Here is an 11,625-nt window from a genome sequence, read left to right on the forward strand (position 1 = left end):
CCATAAATGCATTCCTGAAAAGTTACAATTGAATTAGCGAAAGGCATGCATGACTCAGTATCTTGTACACCAAATACTTGCACATCCTAAATAAGCTGAATATTGTTTTACATCAGCCATAAAGTGTTCTTTGTATTCCCTTTTGTTTTGGCCTGTCATCATGGGTTTAAGTGTGGAGAAGTCTAAAATGACATGGCAGATTATCAGCCCATCTTTTCTCATCCAGCTCTGTCAACAAAGAGGCAAAGGAAGAATGAGACAGAGAGAAGAAAGATTCATTTCTATTCAAATAACGGAAAAGTGAGAATTTCAAACCCAGTTCCATCAGTGTTTGAGCACGAAGGCTAACAGAAACAGGAATACTACAGAGAAATGTATTTCCTAAAAAATCAAAAATAATTTCCAAAACCAATTATTACTCCAGCTCAGTAATACTCCGTGGTATAATATAAAAATTATACTCCATTACAACAATTTCCTAGTATTCGTTTAGTTTTTCATTTGCTGAGAATGGGTTTTCAGTCTATTCTCATTGTGTATACACAACTAAATTCCAGCTCATCTATTTTTTCAGAGTGAGACGGATAGACTCAATAAAAAGGAATCCATCCAGCCTGGATACATGTATAAACACTTACTCCAATGTAGACAGTAAATCTGAGGTCAGAGTCTTTCAGTTCAGCCTCCCAGTGCTCACCGTTGTTATTACTCAACATTTTAAATTGTCAATTGCATGTGTACTTGCTTAAATAGGTATTTTTTCTGCCTGCAATGGAGGAAAAAAAGGATCTAAGATGCACAGAGTAGATAGGGTGGGGTTTTATTGTATTAGAGAAACAACAGCTTCGCACTGGCGCCTCCTTAACAGAGGCTCACTGAGCAAGTGTTGGGACCTCCTTTTATCACTGACCCCGTGCATGCCTCATTAAACCTCTAAACTCTGTCATAGATCCATCCCAACACACACTCACTCACTCACACACACACGCTACAAAAATGCCCCGTGCCTCCACCCCCCTCATAATGCCCCAGGCCCATGTAGTTGCCATATGTCCATCGACCAGGCACTGGCAGCTTTGCACTACTTTGTACTCAGCACACACATTTAAATCTAAGACCCTGCACAATGACTGCAAGGCATCCACAACACCTCAGGCTTTTGATCCCACTGTTGAGACAGTTGGTTTGGTTTTGACATAACCTAGAGCCATCTGATGTAACAGTGTTGCCCACTAAGAATCGAAAGTGTCATGGTGGGTTTGAGAACATGAGTTTATGGATCAACTATTTCATTCTGGGGTTTCTACACATGTTTTCCAAGCAGTGTCTGTTTCCTTTAAACATTTTAGACAACACAAACAAATTGCATTGAAAACCAAGAGTCACCCTAACATTTTATTTGACAGCGCAAAGTATTCATGCCCATCTAAGATTTCTTAAAGATTAATATATAACTTTTCATGCCTCTTGCTGTAGTTGTGTGTAAAGGAAATGACAAAACTGGATTTGTATGAGGACTGCAAATTTGATCCTAACCTTTTACCCCTCCCTGATCCAGTTAAATCTTACATGTCACAGTTGGATTCACACTGCATCCTGTGAGGCTGACATATTTCATACACATTTCTTTTTTTTTACCAAATAAGTGAAAAATAAACTCCCCAAAGGCCTTCCATGGTTTCCAAACGCAGTGGAAAGACAGGTAATCATTTGACGGAGCTGATTTTCTATCATGCAGGTCATAGTCAACCATTGACAGGCATTCAGTGACGTATGTTGTCATCAGCAACCTTGTTTCAGGGTCAGCTGAGGATTGATTGTTAATAGATAGTTGCACACCATGACAGCTTCGTAACTAACTGTAACACCTTTACTTGCAGAACAATTTGTGTTGCATGGCTTTTAAGAGTGACATTTATTGTTGATTAGTAAAATTTGTCAAACTAAGTGTGGAAAAGAAATATTTCATGTTGTACATTGGAGCTTTGATTTTTTTCAGATTTGGTAAAATGGTCACATTTTAACTAGATATTGATAGACAAAAAAAAAGTTCTGAACGCCTTGAATCAGACTGACTACATTAACCTAATTAATTATTTAAAGTACTGACATATTGCAGCAGAGAACAGGTTATGAAACAGTTGGACAACTCTCAGCTTTGGTTTCTCATTAAGAAGATTTGAACTGAGAAGCTGTGAGTATTTTGACAGATGAGCTGAAATGGTCAAGTCAAATAAAGAGACAGGCTTCAGCCATTAATCTGGTTCGATATTTGACCACTCTTCTTGGCAGAATTGGCAGAGTTAATTTAAATTGGTGTGTTGGAAGGTTTGGTTGCTACCCAGCTTTTAAGCATATCACAGAAATTTTCAACAGCCCTCGAGGTTGGGACTTTGAGAAGGTTATTCCAGAAGCTTAACGTTTGCCTTTTTTATCCACTGCAAACCCAGCTGATATATATATTTGGGATAACTGGCCTGTTGGAAAACCCAGCTGTGTTCTAGTTTCAACCACATAGTTATGCATTTAAGGTGAAGTTGAAGACTTTGGAACTATTTCTTCTTCTTCGTTATTCCATCCAATTTGTGCAATGTATCAGTACCACTGGCAGAAAAACAACCATAGAGCATGATGCTACCACCACCATGGCTCACAGTGTTGGTACAGTGTTCTTAGGTTTGAAAGCCTCACCTCTACTCCTCCAAAACACCTCATTTTGCTTTTTAACACAGGCAGCTGCAAATTTCAGTTGAGTTTAAAGGTGTCACTTTTGAAACAGGGGCTTCCAGTTTCCAGTTCATGGCAGGCTGGAGCCTTGGTGGTTCCTGGGTTGTACATGAACATTCAAAATAATTTCCTCTCATTCGAGGTTGACAGCTTGGACCTTGGCAGACTTTGGTATAGTGGTGCCAAATTTTGTTATTCTGCTGTTTGAACTGATGACCCTGGAATCTGCATTTGTTTAGGAAAGGATAGAAGAGACTTGCCCAACTTGTGAATCTACAGTCCTCGTTCTTAGAGCTTCATTGGTTCCTTTTGATTTTTCCCATTGTTCTGAGTATTGGTTAATCCAGTGTTGTCAAATCCTTTTTATACTGCCAAAGAAAATGGACTAGTTGTTGTCAGTCATGAGAACTAATGAGTTAATAGGTCTTGGGCTTGTCAAGATAAAGGACAAGGTAAAGTAGAACCTTCGGCACAACTTATTAAAAGATGTCAGGATATGTATATATTTGTGCCCGTACAAATAATTTTAAATGTAAATTAGAGAAAATCCAAGATAAATTAAGGCGTGTGCACCCAATGCTTGTTTTTTAATGTCATTAAAGATGTATGCTGTGTAATCATTCAACGTTGAAAAAAAATCATTAAAATCCCCAAATTACCATAACATAACATAACATAACATAACCATGGTTAGTGCATTACTTCTGACCACAACTGTAGGTGGAAAGTCCGGATTAAATAAACAATGAAGATGGATTTATCTCCCCTTCACGGGGGCGCTCTGTCTTCTGACAAAGCCTGACCAGTCGTTGATAGCACAGTGACTCAGCATTGGGCAATGGGACGTGACCCAGATCCAAAACTGCTGTGTGTTTCTGATCGAGAAGTGTCAGGCAGTGCAAGTCAGGATCTGCCATCACTCCAAAGTATTACTGCCACTCAGAGTAAAGGAAGGAACAGCTCCCCTGGCATTATTTAACAAGAAAGCAAACTCAGCTAATGCTCAAAGGAAAGCAGAGAGGGAGTGGGGTCGAAGGAAAGCTGCGCTGCATGTGTTCAGTTCATGTAACTCTGAAGAGGTAACCTCCCACAAAAAACCCAATAACCTTCTTTCCAAAAAATAACAATGGTTTAACTTTCATATAGCAGCCGTATGGCTCCAAATGCAAGCAAATGACTTTTGTTTGACCCCGATGCTGTGCTAATTGAGCATGCAGGCTTAGAGAGAACGATAACATTAGACAGATGCATCTGCAATAATAGATCAAATTACGAGATTACAGCTAATTTACTTTGTTAACTGTTCATAACATCTTAATGTAGACAACTAAAAAAACTGCTCAAAGCAGCTTCTCCAGAAAATGGAATGTAAAACTCTCCTTTGAGATGAGACTCTGTTTTTCTTCAAAGCGTTCCTGGCGGTGGATGGGAGGGGGAGGCTTGTAGTGTGACGTTAAGGGGAGACAGAGACTACAGAGTGAGCAGCGGCGGACAGAGCACCCTGGAACTGATACTTGGTGATTTGCTGTGCTGGAAACTCACAAAACAACAGAAGTCTCCCCTTTGGAGACTTTAAACTAAATTCAATCTCTTCAAATAAATAGCTCTAGTTTCAGAAATGTTCTTTTTCACGTTCTTGCCACAACTTATTTCAAAATTTCACCCCTTCAAAATGAAAATCTAAAAACCAACTGCTCGGAAAAAAAAAATCCCACACAGCAGAGGAAGTAGAACAAGTACAGCAAGCAAGAGCTGAGGCAGCAAAATGTCTGTAGACGATTGTGGATGTTTGCAGTGTGAAACAAGTGTTGTTTTTCAGCCTCGAGATGGAAGGAGAAAGTCATATACACAGGGGGAGAAGCTTTTAAAAAAATACCAGTAGATCAGCATCCACAGCTCCCTGCCTGAGTAGTTCTGTTTTTAACTTTGAATTTTAATCAGAATTCGGTGATTAAACGTGAATTTGCGTGCACGAGTATGTCTGCTCCTGTGATTAGATAATATTCTTACAGCTGCAGACATCTTCCCCAGTGTTCTGCCAGGCCACAGACTCCTGCTTGAATCTGATTGCACCACGCACCCCCTGCTGTCTAATGAGAGGATTAGACTCTACATATTTGCTGCAATCCCCTGTTGAGGTTACCCCTTCCTCTCCCTCTTTCTGTCTCCTCCTCCTCCACCCCGCCAGGGCACACTGCTGCATTTATGGGTCTCTGTAGTTTCTCTGCAGCTGGAGTGTATCCTGGACTGCTGACACATGAAAGGCGCAAGCATTCACGTACATAAAACGCCCCCAAACCCCCCTACAGTCTCTAAACACCAACAAACACCCGTACACGTGGGCACAGAAGTTAATGTGTACACATACACAAGGCTGAGAGGTTTTTTTTTAAATTTTACAAGCTGATTATTCTCTATTGTATCTTTTGATTCTGTATATGATTGCATGTGTGTGTGTATGCGATGGAGTTTTTTTTAGGAGGATTTTAGGATGATCTAAACCATACCCCCATTTTATATAAAGCTGAATCAGGCCTGCCAGTATAATTACAGAGAGGAATCTGAGTAATGCTGTGATCTGAACTGTGGATGACACCATGTACAGGCTCCCATGCAGCGTACTTACTCACTTAAAGAGCATGTCTATGTGTGTGTGTGTGTGTGTGTGTGTGTGTGCATCTTGGGGTATTGTACTGCGGGGATTTTTACTTTGGTGCTACTGCTACCACCTTTTGCATTCTCCTAAGCATCCTCCAACAGCAGAAGGCTACTTATTATAAAGCTGATCTTGCAATAAAGGACTTGTATGTAATCCATGCATATGGTTAGCGGTGTATACTAACCATATGCACCGCTACATGTATGCAAGAAGCTATGTCACGTATCTGAGAAATTCATCCTGAACATGTCCTCTTCATAAACACTACCCTGTGGCAGACGCTACTCCTTCTCGGTCTCTTGCTTTCACACACACACATCACTCTGAATTCACATGGTGTGCTACCAGTTTACTTTAGAAGTAAATGAAACCAAAATCTATGCAAGAGGCTGTGGAACAGAAACAATACCCATCATCCAAGTCATGCATGCCACCTGAGACTTCCTCACTGTAAAAACTCCTCTTCTAGCCAAGATGATCATATATCTAGCCGCGGAGCCTTGTTGATCTTGCTTTGAGTTTAATATTCTACACAACGGTGCACCGTGTAAGAAAATTGTGTTTAATTTCTCTTGCTTACTTGATAAAGTTAAACGTTTAAACACGTCAACATGAATAACTGTGAGAGAAAGATTTTAAGCCCCTGTGAGTTACTCCCTTAAAACTGCTCTGGTTATTATTAATATTCTTTCATCTTTTTCCTGGAAATCACATTGAAAATGCATGAAATCATTTTTATTGAAATATAACACATAAAAATCCCAGGACAAATCCAAATAAAAGCTCTAGCTGTGTCCTAAATGAACAAAACATGAAGTGTAGTTTTATTTTTTTTCTCTACTTGCAGTATTTTAGAAGTAGATGCTGGAATAGATCTTTGTTTTTCTGTTGTTAATGTTACCAGACCTACTTTATTTATTGAAACCGACTTAAAAAGCATGAGTCACAACAAAGAATGACTTAATGTCTTTCTTTACATACCAACTCATGAGAAAGGAATAATATCTGTCGAAATTCCTTACAAAGCAGCGCTAATCTCTTTGCCCACCAAGCCACATCTCATCTCACCCCTTTGTCGGTATTCCCAGAAACCGATAAGGGTCTGTTGAGGTAAGACATTTTTTGTCTTTACCTCACTATGACAGATCCCCTTCTGATAAAACATAAAACACACATAGATATGACTGCATAGAGTAACACTGTTTTTATACCAGCGTGGAATTCAGGCTGCCTCGTTTCCGTCTGATCTCAGCGATGAGGAGAATGTCAGAGTACGACGACAGAGATAAGAATGGCTCTTGGAGAATGCACTCTGGAGCACGTTTCATGTACCTCTGAAGTAAACTGTCTGCAAACGCTGTCGTACGTTCAAGAATCTAAGATATTTACACGCAAGCATGTCAGTAACTGTTAGGAGGACAAATGCAAAGACATCTGTGCACTTGATCAATTTAAAACAGGATGATTAACCATCCATCGTGTATAACAGTTATCAAGCTGGCTGTGTGTGTGTGTGTATGTGTGTGTGCCTCCCCATTTGTTTATGCATTTTAGAAGTGTAAGGTGACACCCAGGTCTTACATAGGGGGTGGGGGCTGAATCTCTGACTCCATCTGGATATGCCTATTTCCAGACTCCCTGAAGTCCTACCCAGTAATGGAACATAAATCCAGATGAATAGATGGTAGAAGAGGACAGACAATAAACAAACATACCCACCCTCCTATTAATCTTTACCAAAGGTAGTTGTGATAATTGTTAACCATGCAGTGGGCTGTCAAACTCTCCAGGCTGTATCCCAGCTCTCGGCAAGTGACAGCTGGGAAAGGCTCCAGCTGCCCAATGACCCTGAATTGGACTACCAGAAGAAAGTGGATGTATGGATGGATGGTAACTGTGACAAGTGTTTATATGTCCATCTGTTTCTCTGTGGTTATACTCACAACCTATGTCAACAAATGTGCACAGTATTCAAACGTCTTTACAGATGTATAGTTGTTGCTTTTCCCCACTGGTCAGTGCCTTTTGCATTTGTAACTCCCTGTATGAATTATCATTATCACACTTATTAGGATGAGTGTGGTCTCAGAACTCATCTGCTGATGTGGTCACAAGATAGTTTCTATTATTACCATCTCCACCAAGAAGTTTATGTAATAGGTTTAGTTCTTCTGTTTCATAATTTGCCTGTTTGCTAGAAGGATAACCCAAATTTTACTAGAAGGTGCTCGGAAGAGAAGTGATTAACTTTCAAAGTAGTGGATCCACATCCTGGATTTGATCAGTTAGTTAGTTAAATATCAAAGACTATTCTATTATCCAGATATCCTTCAGAATTCAGGGGCTCAATTTAGGTATTGCGTGGAGGTCATTTTCAGTCTTGCTAGACCTGTGATTTTCTTACTATGACAAGTCAAGTTGAGTTAAAATCACTGGTAATCTGACAGTGTTACAAATCTCAGATCGCTAGTGACAACTGGGGCTTCTGACCTGTACCAAGTTTATCAAGATTGTACAGCCACAACAGTCAGCTGCATATCAGATGTGTTGTAAGGTTCAGTTTGGCATATTGTAATGTTGCCCTTCTTTAACACACAGATGAACATCTTAGAAACATCAATGACCGCATGTTTAAGTTATGTGGAAGTCTCGTCAGGATGTTTGTTATGATTTCATTCCAGTGTACTAAATCATAACAGACACATCCGATGATACCGTTGATCTGTATTATACTTGAGGATGCACAGTGGGAGTTTTCTCAGCTTAGCTCCTCTTAATTGATAATGTCCACCAGTCTTTAAATAATAAAAATCAAATCTAAATCAGGACATGCTGATAGCAATATTTAGATCATAATAAATATAAAAACCTCCCTTAATTAGAGTTTACCGTTTTAGATTGCAAAGCTGGGAAAGTAATACAAACACGCTGCTTGGTCTTTTTAATGTAAATAGTCAGAGCCAATTACATGACAGCAACTCATAGGCATGCAGACATGGCCGAGATGACCCGTAAAGTTCAAATCGAATATCAGAATGAGGAATAAAGGTGATTCAAGTGTGTTTGAATGTAGCATGGTTGTTGGGGCCAAACAGACACGTCTGAGGGCTTCAGACCAGAAACTGCTGATCTACTGGGATTTTCCCACACAAGCATCTCTAGAGTTTACAGAGAATGGTTCGAAAAAGAAATTATCCAGTGAGCTCTACTCTTATCGCACATTTTTTCAGATTAATGCGTTTGTAACTCCCAATGTCAGATATCCTTATCTTAACATATAATATTTAATACTAGTGTTTGCTTGCACCTGTGAATTTGTGTAGCCTGTGTTTGTGTATCTTCATGGTAAAATATTGTTCTGCAAACTCCTACAACACAAAGACTAACACACAAGATTGAATGTTTATACGTCTGCCTGTCTGTGGACTCATTTTGTGATCACAACAGTGTCACTACCGTATGAAATAAAGACAGAAAGCGTTCCTACTGCGGTTGAGAGCAAACTAAAGGCAAAGTTTGGAAAATCTGTGTAACTCACTGGCATACCAGCTGGTGTGATCACTCACCACATGCTCTCTTAGGTTTGCATTTTAAGTTCAAAAAGTGGTCAGCAAAATCAAATTGCCGAGCTTTGGATTTCCTAGTAGGTTTTGTAGATGGCAAATGTATTCTCTAAAGATGCATTTGTGAATCTTGAAACTGTTTTGAACCCCATTCATCCACTTTCTTAACCACTTATCCAACTCAATGTTCTGGGTAGGATGAGGCCTATTAGAAGTGTCATAGGTAAGAAATGGGTACTTTGGACAGATGGTCCATCCATTACAGAGTGAACACAGGACAACCATACACACCCATACATGCTTGTCACCTTTTATTCTGATCCTGATATAATCACCAGTTGACATAACAAACGTGTTTTTGGGCTGTGGGAGGAACCAGAGTGCTCAAAGAGAACCTAAAGAGGTTCTTCAAAAAGAAAGGCCACGGCTGACCATGATGTTTGAACCAGGAACATTTCTGCCATTGGGAAACTGTGCTAAACATCCTGATCACACGTCATGCAAGGAGACTTCTTCCGAGTCCTCCACTTTACTTTGTGAGGCAGCTTATTTCGTGCAACATCACAATAAAATAGTCTACCTCGTGAGGGACCAATCTGTGTCCTCTCAGGAACTACTGACCAATAAGGTCACAGCTACAGTGACAATAAAGTAGACATGTTTCCTGTACTGATGCCAACTTTCTATCTTTCAAACCTCCCATTTCTCTTTCCCATTTTTCACTTTCTGTGGTTCCTTAAGTTAGCTAGTACACACAGATAGACTAATGGTTGCCCTTTTCCTAAAACCTTTGAAGGAACACACTGCAGGTGGTTCTGTGTAACAAACCAGCTGGCTGTTTCCAGGAACACAATTGCAAGCTTGCTTTACTCAAATGAACAGGCTTTACAGCTCCTTCGTCAAAAAGGAGCCGTTTACACCAGTCAAATCAACACAATACTGAAATATAAGTTAGGTACATTCTTAAGAAAGCAAAGGTGTTAAATCCAAGCATGCAGCTCCTTCTGTTTAGAGGAAGAATGGAGAGAACCCTTGGCAGACCTCTAGGAGGTTTAAAGCATGCCGGCCTCCTGCAGTCCTCCTGCAAACACATTCAACACTCCGCTCTGCACTGTTTTTAATTCAGCCCAGGTCTCACGAGGAGGTGAACAAGTTGGATATCTGCCAGGTAAATCATTCAAAGTAACAGCCCTGAACCATCAGAGAACATTATTCTCGAGTGCTGCAGGTTTTTTCTTTCACCGCCTTCACTCTTCACTCTGACTTTGTTAGTGACGTGTGTGCTAAATGCAACCTTTTATCCAGTGACATATTATGTGACAAAGGGGACACTGGTCCCTCGTCCGTGTGGGGGATGTGCCCGTAAATCTGCCATCTTTACTGTGCAGTTTTCTTCATTTCCTTACGCTGACTCATACAGTTCCCTCCGCCCTTGCTCTCCATTTGTTGCTAGAAGCTTTCAGCCAGAATCCTCATTGGCAGTGCGGCCATTCTGCAGACTTTGCCACTCATTTACAGATTGATTTTAGCGTTAACGACCACCTCCTTTGACCCACGGCCCCTAACACACTCACGTCTCCAGTGTGGGGCCTCTGCTGTAGCTTCAAGATAAAGCACTTGCAAGCTGAGGTCCAGTAATCAGTATGTGCAACAGATGTGATTAACTTCTGATCTTGTGATCACATATTTGTTTGCTACAGTGTGAGGGGTCGCTCTACCCCTGGGTTTATGTTGTGCTTAATATGTGTTTCAAGACTAATGTGCGTTTGCACTTGTTTCACTCAACCATATTTAAATAATGCAGTTTCGGTTCTTTTCAAAGCCGTCAATTTACCAAACAAATCACTGGCAACTGAAAAGCAAACATGTTAGTTTGCCTACAACCACTGCAGAAGGAGGGCTGCTTGCTGTGTGTGTGTCAGTGGTAAACAATGACACAATTACAATCTGCACCACTGTTAACAAAACTGTATAATCAACATTTTTTAGGGATCTCGTGATGAAGCAAAGGTGATATTTCTTACAGGACAAAGTACTACTTTGACTGAAGTTGACTTTTTGTCATTTTGTTTCTAATATTTATTTGGGTAGAAGTATTTAGTTGGATTTTAAAGCGGCTTTACATGATACCCTTCCCTTTATCATAGCATAATGTCCTGCAATTTTTACTTGAATACTTGATTTTTTTATACTCTGAGTCCTTCAATAGAGAAAAAAATAGGTTTAAAAAAGACAAACGGCTGGTCTGTTGCGTCAGATAAAAAGCTCTTCTTTGCTTATTCGTTTCTGTAATCTCTTATCAGTCGACATCCTTACATGAGTGGGGGCCTTGGGTTACAAGAAGACACATGAGTTACTGTTGTCACTCCGACAGTATGTAGCAGAAACGAAGACATCCTAGTATAACCAGCGCTGAACATGTTCGGATGGATACCTGTGAATAAACTGAATTTATTTGTATATATTTTGCATATCTTATATTTCTATTGTCTTTTATTGTACTTAGTGTAGTTTATAGCTGTTTCTATTGTTTTGAAATTATCATTTACTCTACTTATGTATTCTGCGTGGCATCTGTGGACAGCAAAGAAAGAATTTCACTGTACAGGGGACTGTTACAGCGTGGTACTCTTAGAGGCAGCGGATGGATGGAGCTGTGATAATCTCTAAGAGGCA

This window comes from Diplotaxodon limnothrissa, linkage group LG1 (genome assembly GCF_057381915.1).
Source record: "Diplotaxodon limnothrissa isolate DT_005_m linkage group LG1, D_limnothrissa_male_GT1.1, whole genome shotgun sequence".
NCBI classification, from domain to species: domain Eukaryota; kingdom Metazoa; phylum Chordata; class Actinopteri; order Cichliformes; family Cichlidae; genus Diplotaxodon; species Diplotaxodon limnothrissa.